General features: G+C 33.3%; 1 protein-coding gene across 1 annotated transcript in view; it reads left to right on the plus strand.

Annotated features, from left to right (window-relative positions):
* Positions 1–11,533: 11,533 nt before the first annotated feature.
* LOC114329400 (protein sprouty) overlaps positions 11,534–16,097 on the plus strand; it is a 467,319-nt gene continuing 462,755 nt past the window's right edge. Inside the window, exon 1 of the mRNA XM_050642211.1 lies at positions 11,534–11,892. The gene's annotated coding sequence lies outside the window, so the exon portion shown is untranslated. The remainder of the gene's footprint in view (positions 11,893–16,097) is intronic.

Below are 16,097 nucleotides of genomic sequence, written 5' to 3' on the forward strand. Positions count from 1 at the left end.
ACAGAAAATGTACAATGTATGTATCAAAAGTTGAAATAAATGCAAAAAATGTATCTGTCATATACTTACATCCTTTTTTTAAACATGACCATATCGTTTATTGTTTGAAAAGTGTAAGACTAAAAAGTAAAAAATAAAAAAATATGAAAAAATTTTTTTAAGAAACGCTTTTCTTCAGTTATGTGTGACTAAAATTTAAAATATTATAAAAAAATCAACTAAAAAGCAAAAAATAAAAAAAAATCAAACTCGAAGGATTATTCGAAAAAAACGTTAATTAAAAAAATGAAAAAATCTAACACATTCGTTAAAGAAAAGCGTGGGGCGCGTCTTTATCGAATAAACGGTCACTCATAACTGAAGAAAAGCGTTTCTTAAAATTTTTTTTCATATTTTTTTATTTCATAAAGATTTCGAAATAAAAATGGTCTTACCGCTTAGTTATTGATCACCCTATAGAATTTTGGTATATTTTCTGTCTTGAGAATATCATTGTCTATACAAATGTTTTCTAATAGTCCAGTCATCATCATCATCATCATCATCATTCTCTTTGCCTTATCCCTATGCGGGGTCGGCTTCCCTAATTGCATTTCTCCACACAATTCTATCCTGGGTCATATCAATATTAATCCCCTTTACCAACATGTCCTACCTAATCGTCTCCTCCTACGTCTTCTTTGGTCTTTCTCTCCTACTCCTTTCAGGAATCTGCACTTCAGCTACTCTTCGTATTGGATGATTAACGTCTCGACGTTGAACATTACCAAACCATCTCAACCTATGCTCTCTCATTTTGGCATCAATTGGTGCCACACCTAGACTTCCCCTAATATACTCATTTTTAATTTTATCCTTTCTTGTCACTCCACTCATCCATCTAAGCATTCTCATCTCTGCCACATGCATTTGTTGTTCCTCTTTCTTTTTCACTGCCCAACATTCAGTTCCGTACATCATAGCCGGTCTTATGGCTGCTTTATAGAATTTTCCTTTCAGCTTCATTGGAACTTTTCTGTCACACAACACACCACTCGCTTCCTTCCACTTCATCCATCCAGCCCTAATTCTACTGCATGCATCTCCATCTATTTCTCCATTACTCTGTAATACCGATCCCAGGTACTTAAAGCTATTGCTTTTTACAATCAGTTCACCATCCAAAGATACCATTTTATTTGTAGTACCTCCATCTTTAAATGAGCATTCCAAATACTCTGTCTTTGTCCTACTAAGTTTTAAACCTTTTCCCTCCAGAGCTCGTGTCCACTGTTCCAGTTTTTGTTCCAAGTCTCTTTCACTATTTCCTACTAACACGACATCATCAGCATACATTAAGCACCATGGAATGTTACCCTGTAGTTTCGCTGTTATCTGGTCCAAAACTCAGCACCGAGCCTTGGTGCAATCCTACTTTCACATGATATTGACATTTCTAATAGTCCAGTCACCGTGAAGGAAATATCAGGTCAATACCTCTACATTTTTTATAATTGGATCGATTCTGCTAAAAATTTGGAATTAGGCTTATCGAATTAAGTTTAACAGATATCTCTGACAAATATTCTTATACAGGGTCTTCTTCTTCTTTTGGTATAGACATGACTCTGTCTGTTTTTTCAATGTGCCTCTATAGTAAGTTGTCGTTCCATGGTTTTCGTGGTCTTCACACTGATCGTCTTCCTATTGGGGAACCATCTCTCGCTGTCCTGACTATCCTATTTGTTGTCATTCGGCTTATGTGGTCATTCCATTCTATTCTTCTGTTTCTTACCCAGTTATTAATGTTATAAATTGAAACAGACTGTATGACTTGTACACACTTCTAAAAAAGGTCAAACCGGCAAACAGGTGTATGTTCTCAAAGAAATTGAAAGTGTGTAAAAAAACTTTTAATAATCAGCTAAGTACTTTCAGCACATAACGTGCCATCATCAGAGCTTCCTAAAAGGACATTTAAGATAAGAGATTTTTTACAAACAAAAGATTGAAAAAACTTACGTCCTCTTATAAATCCTTCATAGAAGAGTAATTGTTAAAACTCACATGATAAATCATGGATACTGGGCAAAAGCCACAGATATTGGGTATAAAACCCTTAAAATTAAAAGTTATCACATCTAAATTCTTTTTTTATTTTAAAATTACAACATGGCTGCGTCAAACCGTTGTGAGTTCACGTGAACAGCTGAGCGCTGTCATTCATTCAAATGATAAAGAAGGAACCACTAATTTATGCGCCCTCTATATTGGTATGTAAATAAAAATTAATTAAATTGAAAATGGCTAAAAGGCCATGTGTTGGTTAAATTAATTCTAAGTGAAGATACTAAATATTTTTTTTTTTTTTAAAGTTAAATTTTCAAAATTACAAATATTAATATTGAAGTGAAATGTTAACGTGTACGTAAGTTATCAAAAATTCTTTTAAAAAACAAACCGTTATGGTTTGACCAAGTGTAGAAAAGAAGTTAGATGAAAACAAACCAAGGAGAAGTCTCATTTGTCAAGTTCAGAGTTCAAAAGCTGTTATTTTATAAAATTAACAAATTTACCAAAAGATTAAGTCAAATCTCAAATATTCTACTTATATGTAATCAATGAAAGAAAACTCAAGAATACCGAAAAAGTAATGTTCAAAATACCTACAGCAATTGTTGAGTAACAGCAATTATAATACAGCAATATATTGTATAAAATACAGCAATTATTTCTTTAATAATTTTGGTTTAGTATACAGTATACCCAACAATTGCTGTAGGTATTTTGAACATTACTTTTTCGGTATTCTTGAGTTTTCTTTCATTGATTACATATAAGTAGAATATTTGAGATTTGACTTAATCTTTTGGTAAATTTGTTAATTTTATAAAATAACAGCTTTTGAACTCTGAACTTGACAAATGAGACTTCTCCTTGGTTTGTTTTCATCTAACTTCTTTTCTACACTTGGTCAAACCATAACGGTTTGTTTTTTAAAAGAATTTTTGATAACTTACGTACACGTTAACATTTCACTTCAATATTAATATTTGTAATTTTGAAAATTTAACTTTAAAAAAAAAAAAAAAAAAAATTTAGTATCTTCACTTAGAATTAATTTAACCAACACATGGCCTTTTAGCCATTTTCAATTTAATTAATTTTTATTTACATACCAATATAGAGGGCGCATAAATTAGTGGTTCCTTCTTTATCATTTGAATGAATGACAGCGCTCAGCTGTTCACGTGAACTCACAACGGTTTGACGCAGCCATGTTGTAATTTTAAAATAAAAAAAGAATTTAGATGTGATAACTTTTAATTTTAAGGGTTTTATACCCAATATCTGTGGCTTTTGCCCAGTATCCATGATTTATCATGTGAGTTTTAACAATTACTCTTCTATGAAGGATTTATAAGAGGACGTAAGTTTTTTCAATCTTTTGTTTGTAAAAAATCTCTTATCTTAAATGTCCTTTTAGGAAGCTCTGATGATGGCACGTTATGTGCTGAAAGTACTTAGCTGATTATTAAAAGTTTTTTTACACACTTTCAATTTCTTTGAGAACATACACCTGTTTGCCGGTTTGACCTTTATTAATGTTATACACTTTGCATCTCCGTCGTATATTTGTACTTCTAGCTCTGTCCCATAGAGTCTTACCATAGATTTTTCGAAGGGTTTTCATCTCCGCTGTTTCGAGCAATATTTTTGTCCTCTCTGTGTCGGGTCGTGTTTCTGCCGCGTATGTCATTATTGGTCTGACGACTCTTTTGTAAATTCTGCCTTGATTTACCTCTCATTTCTTTTCCGATATTTTTTATTTCTCCATATTGTGTCATTCAGGCAACCTGCGGCTCTGTTTGCTCTATTCACTTGATCTTCCACTTCTGTTTCGAGCATTCCGTAGCTAGATAGTGTGATGCCTAGGTATTTAAACTCCATCACTTGTTCTATTATCTGACCTTCCAGCTCCAATTTACATCTTATTGGATCTGCTGTTATAACCATGCATTTGGTCTTTTGTGAGGAAATTAACATGTTAAATTTTCTGGCGATTATGTTGAATTGGTGCTGCATTATACAGGGTGAACTACAAAATAAAATTACGATTTTTTCATATTTTTCAAATGTAAAAACCTATATGTTATTTTTTCAAATGCACAGGGTTGCATTTGTTTCCTATACCTAAACTTATTACTTTCCGGGTATATGTACTTACCAACTATTAAAAAACCTATAACTTTAGCATCTCTTTTTTAGTGGTTAAGTAAATTTATCGGGAATCAGACGATTTGCTGGAAATTGTAGGGCTCGAAACCGGTCGCCCAAGGTACCTACAATGAAACCAACTGTGGTACGTATTTTCTTTTTGTACCTATCTATTTAGCAAAAGCACTTACATCTGCAAATAATTTATCATAAGATTACTAAAACTTTGAAGGAGGTAGTTTTTTGTAATATTTATCGTAAAAATGGTTAGTAGTCCAGGAACCGAAGCTTTTCACCTCGCAAATTTTACAGATTGAATACGATGCCAAAGGCGCTTTTACCATGGGGGTGGTTGCCATCTCGGGGGTGGAAATTTTTTATTATATTTTGACCGCAAAAGTCTATAAAAATGTTCATTCTAAGCAAAAAATGTTCTATACATTTTTTTGATAAAATTAATAGTTTTTGATTTATTCGCTACTGAAAGTGTTAGTTTTATATCGAAAACATCAATGTTTTTCGATATAGGTACTCAGTTACTATTTACTCAATTTTTGCCGTAGAAAAAAATTTTTCACACCAAATTCCTACAATAGCTTACAATTTCATATTTAAACATTTTTTCGTATCTCTGATAATAATCTTTCTATTCTGAAGAAAATGGCATTTTTTACCAAGCTACAAAAATTCGTTATTCGCTTTTAATTCCAGTTTTTTAAAAACTGATCATTCTACGCCAGTTAAACTTCTAGAATCTATTAATAATACATAAATAAAGAAGACTAAATAAGGCCAATGACTAAAAACACCGCTAACTTACTTGCTGTGCTTCCAATTGGATTTCTCCATTTATTTTTTCAAAAAAGTATATTGATTTTTTAACAGTAACTTTTTTATTTTTTATCTCAGAAAGTTTGATAAAACAATATTTTGTAGAGTTTTACAAGATCTATAAGGCTATTAATATTAAATCTTTTTAAAAACCTCAGTCGCAAATAGAGGTGACTTTGAAAGGGTTAGTAAAGGTGGTTTTTTCATGGTATTACAAGATTTAATTGTCAATAGCTCACTCAATTTTTGCCGCAGAAAAAAATTTTGCAAACCAATTTCTTGAGAATTAAATAACCTACAATTTCATTTTAAACAATTTTTCGTTTCGCTGATGCAAATCTTTCTATTCTGAAGAAAAGGGCATTTTTTACCAAACTACAAAAATTCGATATTCGCTTTTGACTCAATTTTTATAAAAACTAATCTTTCTAAGCCAGTCAAACTTTTAAAACCTATTAATAGTATATAAATAAAGAAGACCAAGGAAGATAAATGACTAATTTTAATTAGGGTGGTAATTATGAGGTTGCTTCCGATCACTTTTTGTTGAAAAAAATAGGGACTGACATTCTTTTCATTATAAGTCGCTTAATTTTTGAGCTAGAGTCTTTTTGAAGTTATACTTCTTTAGGCGCGATTGAGAGTAAAATTTCATAATACTGCGCGCATGCGCACACAGACAGTATGGCGTTTAGTTGCTAAATCTTTCTAGTTATGTATAAATATATCAGTGCAAGTGCAAGAAAAGGTGTGAAAAGAATATATTAGTGTTTTTAGTAAATATATTTATTATAATTTTTATGTCTTTGGATTTGTCTTCCTCAGGAGTAAGATGAGTATTATTAAAACATTTTATTGTATATTTATTTTACATCACCTTGTCTGTTTGTTACCGTGAATTGTCATTAGGTACGTTCGAACCGATACAGACACAGTCTTCGTAGCGTATTTGGTATAGCATTCGACCAGAGATCGAGAGGTCTTGAGTTCGAATCCAGTGCAATCCTATACTTCATTTTTTATTTTTTTGAAAGCGGTAAGCACAAAATTAGTTTGGTGTTTAAAAAAAAATTAAAACAAACTGTTTAAAGTATATTTATTTTTAAGAAATCATATAATAGAAGTATAACTTCTTACGTGCGTACAAAGTACACACACATTCTTTTTTTTGTATTTTTGTTGATAGATATTTTTAAATAATTTAAATTAGTTTAAACAAGTTATTCTCGAAAAATGCATAGTTTATCCGTTTTTTGACTTTGAAACTACAATATTTAGCATTTGACGAAGAAAAGCTTACATATAATAAAGTATAACTCGATTACTATTGGTATTGAAGAAAAATAAATAAACCGTTTTGTTTATTTATTCAAAAGGTACATTTTTGTTAAGTAAAGTTGTTTTGATAAAACGAAAACTTTTTGAGTTATTAGCAGAAAACTGATAAAAACATTGATTTTTTCGATATAAAACTAACACTTTCGATAGCGAATAAATCGAAAACTATTAATTTTATCAAAAAAATGTATAAAACATTGTTTGCTTAGAATGAATGGTTTTATCAACTTTTATGGTCAAAATATAATAAAAAATGTCCACCCCCGAGATGGGATACTTTAAGCTTCATTACTTGGACTATAGGTACTATTTGACGTTTCGGCTTCCAAATAGACTGAGGCTCTGAAAATATAATTTTTTGCTAGAGATGCCAGAAATACATCATTTTGGAAATATTTAAAAACGGTGTCAAAAATTTTTCGAAAAGTCTTTGTCAATATTTACCAATATCAAAAAAATATACGGAAATGAAACAACTTGGAAAAACCCCACTATATCAATAGTTGAAATAAATAAAGATGAAATCAAAAAAAATACAAATTGGTACCTAACAGTGGCGGCTCGGGATTTTTACAATAGGGGTGGCTATACCTAACTGTAAAATATCTAGACAAATTTGCACTAGCAAAAAAATCCGCCAAAAAAATCTAATTTAAGGCCCCATTTTTTTGACCATTTTTTATTTACATTTTATAATATGTATCATCATAATTCACAATTTCATATCATATCATTTTAAAAATAGTTAGTCTAATTGTAAAAGTGTATTACCAAAGTTTGTGTCGTTTATTTGTTAAACAATTCTCTCTCTGTAAGTAGATATGCATATCAAAATAAATACATATTTGAAGTTTTGCAGTCCATTCAGGTTGAAGGTTCACATTTTTTAAGATACTCAACTGAATTTTTTTAATTCTAAAAGCCTAATGCGAATCCAAAAACACGGTAAATTACCGATATTTTGCTTTGCATTACAGATATCGGAAAAAGTTATTTTTAACAAGTTGTTCCAAATATTATTCTAATCCCACATACCAAATTTCATTACAAAATTCGCACTTTTAGTTTTTTCATTATTTGTAGTCAGGATACTAAAATCGCAGAGGAGGCTGCTGGCCGATTAGCCGGCCTTGCCCAATCTCCGGGCAGCGTGTGCGTTAAGCGATAATGCAGCTCTTAAGGAGACCGGGTCTCCTTAAACTACCATGCTTAAACGCTGCTGGGCTGCGCGGAGCTTTAGCAAGTGAGATTTTCCGGCCAGCAGCCTCCTCTGCGATTTTAGGATCCTGACTACAAATAATGAAAAAACTAAAAGTGCGAATTTTGTGATGAAATTTGGTATGTGGGGTTAGAATATTATTTGGAATCATCATCATTCTCTTTGCCTTATCCCTATGCGGGGTCGGCTTCCCTAATTGCATTTCTCCACACAATTCTATCTTGGGCCATATCAATGTTAATCCCCTTTACCAACATGTCCTGCCTTATCGTCTCCCCCCAGGTCTTCTTTGGTCTTCCTCTCCTACTCCTTCCAGGAATCTGCACTTCAGCTATTCTTCGTATTGGGTGGTTAACGTCTCGACGTTGAACATGACCAAACCATCTTAACCTATTGTCTCTCATTTTGGCATCAATTGGTGCCACACCTAGACTTCCCCTAATATACTCATTTCTAATTTTATCCTTCTTTGTCACTCCACTCATCCATCTAAGCATTCTCATTTCCGCCACATGCATTCGCTGTTCCTCTTTCTTTTTCACTGCCCAACATTCAGTTCCGTACATCATAGCTGGTCTTATGGCTGTTTTATAGAATTTTCCCTTCAGCTTCATTGGAATTTTTCTGTCACACAACACACCACTCGCTTCTTTCCACTTCATCCATCCAGCCCTAATTCTACTGCATGCATCTCCATCTATTTCTCCATTACTCTGTAATACCGATCCTAGGTACTTAAAACTATTGCTTTTTACAATCATTTCACCATCCAAAGATACCATTTTATTTGTAGTAGCTCCATCTTTAAATGAACATTCCAAATACTCTGTTTTTGTCCTACTAAGTTTTAAACCTTTTTCCTCCAGAGCTTGTCTCCACTGTTCCAGTTTTTGTTCTAAGTCTCTTTCACTATTTCCTACTAACACGACATCATCAGCATACATTAAGCACCATGGAATGTTACCCTGTATTTTCGCTGTTATCTGGTCCAAAACTAATGAGAATAAATACGGACTAAGCACAGAACCTTGATGCAATCCTACTTTCACATGAAATTTATCAGTCTCTCCCACACCTGTCCTAACACTAGTCGTTACTCCCTCATACATATCCCTCACAATCTTTACATATTCACCAGGGACTCCTTTCTTATTGAGTGCCCACCACAGAATCTCTCGAGGAACTCTATCATATGCTTTCTCAAGATCAATGAATACCATATGAGCGTTTGTTTCTTTACTCCTGTATTTTTCCATCAACTGCCTTATAGTGAAAATTGCATCTGTTGTTGATCTACCCTGCATAAAGCCAAATTGATTCTCGGATATTTCGGTCTCTTCACGTATCCGTCTATCAATTACTCTTTCCCATATTTTCATGGTGTGGCTAAGCAGTTTTATAGCCCTGTAGTTTGTACATTGTTGTATATCTCCCTTGTTTTTGTAAACAGGTACCAGTATACTGCTTCTCCATTCGTCTGGCATTTGTCCAACTTCCATAATTCTATTAAATAGACCTGCTAGCCACCTTGTTCCTGTCTCTCCCAATGCTCTCCATACTTCCCCAGGAATATCATCTGGTCCTACCGCTTTTCCTTTCTTTATTTTTTGAAGCGCTTGAGCCACTTCCTCATTGGTTATTTTGGTGACCATTGCTGCTACTGTCTCCGTTGACTCTACAGGCTGTCTGTCAAATTCTTCATTTAATAAGCTGTCAAAGTACTTTCTCCATCTCTTTTTGACATCCCTTTCGTGAACTAGTATTTTATTATTTTCATCTCGGATACATCTAATCTGATTAAAATCTTTTGCTTTCTTTGCTCTCTGTTTGGCTATTTTATATATCTTCGTTTCGCCTTCCCTGGTATCAAGTTGATCGTATAGGTTTGAATACGCTTCTGCTTTAGCTTTTGCTACTGCTACTTTCGCTTCCTTTTTGGCGACCATATAGTTTTGAAGATCTATGTCCGATCTGGTTTCTTGCCACTTTTTATATAATTTTCTCTTCTCTTTTATTTTTCCTTGTACTTCATTTGACCACCACCAAGTCTCTTTATCTTCAAACTTCTTTCCTGACGTTTTCCCAAGTATTTCAATAGCCGTCTCTCTAATAATATTGGCCATTTTTCTCCAAATTGTGTTAGGGCTTCCTTTCATGTTCCAACATATTTTTTCTACTATTCTTTCCCTGAATAGACCTTCCTTCTCATCTTTTAGCATCCACCACTTGATTTTTTGTGGTCCTCTCCGATATTTTTGTTTAGTTTCGCTTTTTACTTCGATGTCCAGAACAAGCAGCTTATGTTGTTGGCTTACTGTCTCACTAACTATTACCTTGCAGTCCTTGCATTCACGTATGTCTTCTTTCCTTATCATGAAGTAGTCTATTTGGGATTGATGTTGTCCACTTTTGTAGGTAATAAGTTGAGTTTCTCTCTTTTTAAAGAATGTGTTAACAATCGCCATATCCAATGCTGTTGCTAATTCTAGCATGTCATCTCCAGCTTCATTTCTAGTTCCAAAGCCTAATCCCCCATGTATTGTTTCATATCCTGTCTTGGCTTGGCCCACATGTGCATTGAAATCACCTCCTATTATAACTTTCTCCTCCGCTGGTATATCACTCAGTATGTCTCCCAATTGATCATAGAAAGCTCTTCTTTCATTCTCACCCAGACCTGTTTGAGGAGCATACACACACACAACATTCAATACCTCTTTATCAATTACAAATTTCACTGACATCATTCTATCACTCGTTCTTACAACTTCTACTACGTTATCTTTCATTTCACTATCAGCAATTATACCAACTCCATTTCTAGTGTTACTACTCCCTACATACCACAATTTATATCCATCACCTAGTTCTTTCGCCCTTTGTCCTTTCCACCTAGTTTCTTGAATACAAGCAATTTGAACTCTTCTTCGTTTGAGCGCATCCACTAACTCCAGACTCTTACCTGTAAGACTACCAAGATTCCAAGACCCTATCCTGATTTTTCTAACCTGTAATGGTGTTCCCCTTGAGATAGTCCTCACCCGGAGATCCGAATGGAGGCTCATTTTACTTCCGGAACATTTTACCTCAGGAGATGCCATCATTTCAGTATAAGTTTTTATTTCGTTTGGAGAAGGTCTTTTCATTATTATGGCCTGAAAAGATTTTTGGATATTTGATGCCTGAATGCCTTTTCTATCAGCACCATACCCTGCCCTGTCCTGCACGTTTAGCCAATACACCACCAATGCAACCAAAGTGCAGTATTACCCCACACCCGCCTGCATTTTTCTGTATAGGCCAGGATCCCTACTGTAAGGACTGCCCTATAAGCCAATGTATTGTTGCCCGTATCCCGCCACTAAGAGGCACGTACTTCATTCGGGATACAGAATATTATTTGGAATAACTTGTTCAAATAACTTTTTCCGATATCTCTAACGCGAAGCAAAATAGCAAAGTAAACAAAACAGTGTAGCACGTGTAAAAAATTTATGGGGAGGCTAAGTCTCCCTTGCCTCCTCTGACCAGCCGCCACTGGTACCTAAGCAATTGATTGGGAAAACCCACTCCATCGATAGTTGAATAAATAAAGTTGAAAGTAAAACAAATACAAATTGGTAATTGATTCATTTGAAAATATAAATTTTTATTATCATTCTTAAATTACTACATATTTACTATGTAACAAGTATGAGTATGAATGAATATTTGCAGGACATATCAACAGGTACCTTCACCAAATTATTTTTTTATAAAATATTTAAATGCGTTCCATTAAAGCGAATATGTTTCGAACACCCCTGTATATCACAACACCATTCATAAGTATTTTTTCATTTTTCAGAAGCGATTATCAGTTTCTATTCATAAAAAATCCTAAAAGATCCGCAGATTCCCCTAGCGGAGATATGGCAACGCCGCGTGCATCCTACAGAAATTTCTTACCGAGGATCGTGAAAAACAACTTCTTGTCGGGGCGAAAAAGTGGCTAAGTCGCGAAAAACAATCAGAAAATCGCGTAGAAAAGTGTCAAGTGAGGGTTTTAGAAGCGTTTTGTGCTAGTATCATATCGGGTTTCTATCAGAAAACGGTGAAAATTCGACAAACGACCAATTATCTTACAACTGACATCCTGACATGGCTGCCGAATGAAACGGGCTGTTGACTGTATGCGCAACAGGCTAAGAATCGAACCAAATTCACCCCGTAAAGTGTTACACCCTCTTCGCGAAAGTGTTTTTTCGAATTGAGACTTTTTGGTGAATATTTTCTGTTTGGTGATATCGCCGATATTAGCTAGAGAGGTGAGTGTACTTTATTTATATTTAGAATCGGGTGTCTTGGCAAGATACTGGTAAACAAATCATTTACATCTTCGGAATAGTGGTAGGGGCACAGTCACCCAGCCCCAGCACTGCCTACCTTTTCCTCTTCTACATACACACTCCAGAAAGGATTAAATTGATGTGTCCGTTAAATACATGTTTGTTTTATGAACGTATCAACCTATTTTTATGTGTTTACCGACTATGTTTATGTGTGCTCGTATTTTTAGGTTATTTGCAGTTGGCCTGATAATGGTTATGGCACTTCCTTTCCTTGATATCAGGCATTTAAACGCAATTTAAAAGCATTCTACCTGTGCTGTTATCACAGGAGGCAATGCCCAAAGCAGGCCACATACTGATAGTAAATAAATACGTTCTTTTCTATAATGATTTTAATTAAAGGTTTTATTCATTATTATTTGGCCACCAGTATTCATTAATATTTTTCATTCATGAACACTTTTTTTTGTATCTGACCACCTATCGTTTCTGTAGTTAATTTTATTAATCATACTATAAGGGGAGTGCAATTAGAACGAAAATATGTAAATGTTTCGGAAAAATTCAAACAAGCTTATATTTTTCTAAAACTTTTTTTGTTAGTTTATTATATATATTATTTTTATATACTTGTTAAAGTAAAAAGTTCTACTCGCAGATTTGGCCGCTAATTGTTTATTAATTGTTTAAACAATAACAATTGTTTTGTATAAATAATTTTAAAAATATCAGTAAATTCATCATTTTACTTTGATCAAATATGTTTCTATTTTGTTTTTGATTATGCTGAATCCGAATATGGCATTGCAATTTGAAAATTCTTATAGGTACAGAAGCTCTTATACAGTATGTCTGCGTAGCTAGGAACCACATGGAAAACTTTTTTATTATCAATTTTACGAAAAAAAGTTATTCTTCATAAAATGCTCTGGATAGTCAAAAATCTAAAACTCAACCATCAGCTATCAAATTTTATCAATTTTATACGAGTTATGTCAAAAATATGAATTTCGTTAAAGAGTAAAGTACCTTTATATTCCAGAATATCAAAAAATGATATTATGAAAAGTTGTTTGACATTAAAAACTATTGTTTAAATATACAATTACATCATTCTAATCGAAAAAGATTTTTACGGATTACAAATTACGGATACTCATCATCATTTTATTACAATTATAACTATTTTTTTATCACTTAAATCACTAAAATCTAAGATACAATCATCAGATATCAAACTTTTTTAATTTTATACGAGGTATGTAAAAAATATGAATTTTTCTTAAAGTTAAGTGCCTTTATTATTCACAATATTTTAATTAGAAGAATGTAATTGAACACTAAAACATTTTTTTTAATTCCAAACAACTTTTCTTAATAACAATTTTCGATATTGTGAAATGTAACGGTTCTTTACTCTTGAGTAAAATTCATATTTTTTGACATACCTCGTATAAAATTAATTAAATTTGATATTTGATGATTGCATCTTAGATTATATACGATGCAGAGTATTTTATAAAAAATAACTTTTTTTCGTAAAACTGATAATAAAAAAGTTATCAATAGGTTCCAAGTTACGCAGACATACTGTATAAGAGCTAAAAAAAATTTTTTGCTGAACATTTATCATTGTTGAAGCTTATTATTAAGTTTATTTTAGGTAAGTTTTTACAGAAAAAAGTTTTGATCACTTTGTATAAACATTTTTTAGCTGGTAATTTTCGGTTTTTGTATTACATTTTTGTTATCTTTATTAATTTTCTCAAAAAGAAATAGTCTATTTCATTTCTAAAGTAAAATAATTTAGTGCATTTTACAGATTACATCCTAAGCTTTAAAAAAGCACTTATAAAACTGTAATAGATCTGTTCAAACTTGAGTAATACCGTCTTAAAGTGTTGGTAATTCTATAAAACCATAAAGATTTGAAAAATTACATTGTTTGAGACGTCATATAATTTAAATTAAATTTTTGAGATTTTTGTTGAATGAAACATCATTTAGTAAGATGCTTGAAAGGTAAGTTGTGCAAAATTGAGGGTTTTATAAGAAAAATTGTATTAGTCACACATTTTTAAATCATTAGCTTAATTATTCTTCTTTCGTGTTCAATTTGTAAAATTTCATTTGATCCATTAGTTAAAAAATTACATTAAAATAACGCAACCGTGCACTTCGCCGTACGCTAGTTTACAGTGCGTTTTTTTTTATAAAATTTTCTGAATTTTTCAATGGTCGTCAGTTTTTTTTCTAAAATTTATATTTTCGGAGTTATTTAAAAAAACATCTAACTTCGTAGTTCACTTGTTTAATAAAAAATGAAGCACCTACTTCTAGAGTAGAACTTTTTGATATGTTGTTTATTAAACATTTCTTAATGAAATTACAAAAAGTTCTATCTTGTTTGATTTTTTTCCGAAGTGAAAATCTATATGCACTCCCCTATCTGTCAATTGTCATGATTCTTGTTTTGTTTCTGATTATTTTAAGACCACATCGTTAAACTTACTTCTTGAATTCGTTGTGGTAGGTGAATCAGTTCATCCTCAGAACTAGCGAGGATGGTTGTATGATCTGCATATCTCAAATTGCCAATCTATTTTCCGCCGATAGTGACGACACCGTTCCAGTCTTCAGGAGCTTTCCTTATCCATTCACCATATACTACATCGAATAGAACTGGGCATTGGGCTCAGTGTGCAGCATTGCCTCTCGCCCTTAGTGACCCTGAAACCAAAGCTGAAACTTTCGGCTAGTTTCTTATTGACTCTAACTCTGGCATAATTGGTATTTTAATAGGCTTTTAATAGGCAGTATTAGATGATTTGGGAGTTCCATTTCAGACAAAACCTGTCACATTGTACTCTAGACCAGGGCTTCCCAAACTTATTCGTACTGTGACGCCCTTGGGATTTTGCAATTTTTTTGCGACGCCCCTCAACCCAATTCCCAATAATACTTACTAATTTTAGTACTAGGCTAGTAAACAAGTTATAGTTATAACAAAACACTATTTGAACGTTTATAATATTTAGTAGAAATTAAGAATGAAATCAAAACATAGGCACAAAAATAAAAAGTAATATTTATTTATGTAACTGGCTGGTTAATGTGAGGGATGTGCTTGCTTTTTTGAGCACAGCTTATGAAACCGGGGCTCCAGTTTGGAAACTGCCACTCTCATTTCTTTTTCTATGTTTATGTTTGACCTGTACTTGTTTTTAATTACTGCAACTGCAGAAAAGCCCGTTTCGCACAAGTACGAAGTCACAAATGGTAATAAAACTTTTAATGCAGCAGTGCTGATGGCATGATATTCATGAGAAACTAAGCTCCAAAATTCAAACAGTTTGTCCTTGTCGTATTGAAGCTTTCGGCTGGAATCACAGGACAATTCTGTCAGTTGTTCTTCTTCCTCTGTTGTGGAAAGTGTCGATGGTGTGGATGACTGGAAAGGGTTTCTGACACAGTCATATTGCTCCAGATCTTCGGGAACTATTTATCAAAGTGTTCGCTCAATGAACATGTGTTGTGTAAACATATTTTTTAAAGAATGATAGAGGATATCTATCGATTTTTCTTGTAGAATACCTTGTAAAGCAGGGAAACAGATAATTTCTTGATTTTCTAATTTTCTCTTTCATAAAAGCAACTTCTTCGGAAACCCAGTAATTTTACCAATTGCAATTTGTTAAATATGTCACAGAGGTATGCTAACTGCATTATAAACTCTGAATTAATAAAGTTTTGTGCATTTCAAGGGTCTATCGACTGTTATATTTTTTATTTGATTTATTTATTAATACATATCTTAATACATATTAATACATATTTTATACTCATTTAAAATCAAATAAATATATTTGCTGTATTAAAAGTCCGCGCTGACAGGCGACGCCCCTGGGATAAGGCCGCGACGCCCCAGGGCGTCGCGACGCACAGTTTGGGAAGCCCTGCTCTAGACTCTAGACTAGACAATTGACATGGCAGCCGGATGAAACGGGCTGTTGACTGTAAAAACAACAGGTTAAGAATCGAACCAAATCTACACCCGTGAAGTGTTACACCCTCTTCACGAAAGTGTTTCTCCGAATTGAGACTTTTTGGTGAATTTTTTGTGTTTGGTGATGTCGCTGACAGTGCCGTTTTATCCATTGGGCGCTTTAGGGCGCCCAGGG

The sequence above is a fragment of the Diabrotica virgifera genome, chromosome 1, assembly GCF_917563875.1.
Source record: "Diabrotica virgifera virgifera chromosome 1, PGI_DIABVI_V3a".
NCBI classification, from domain to species: Eukaryota; Metazoa; Arthropoda; class Insecta; order Coleoptera; family Chrysomelidae; genus Diabrotica; species Diabrotica virgifera.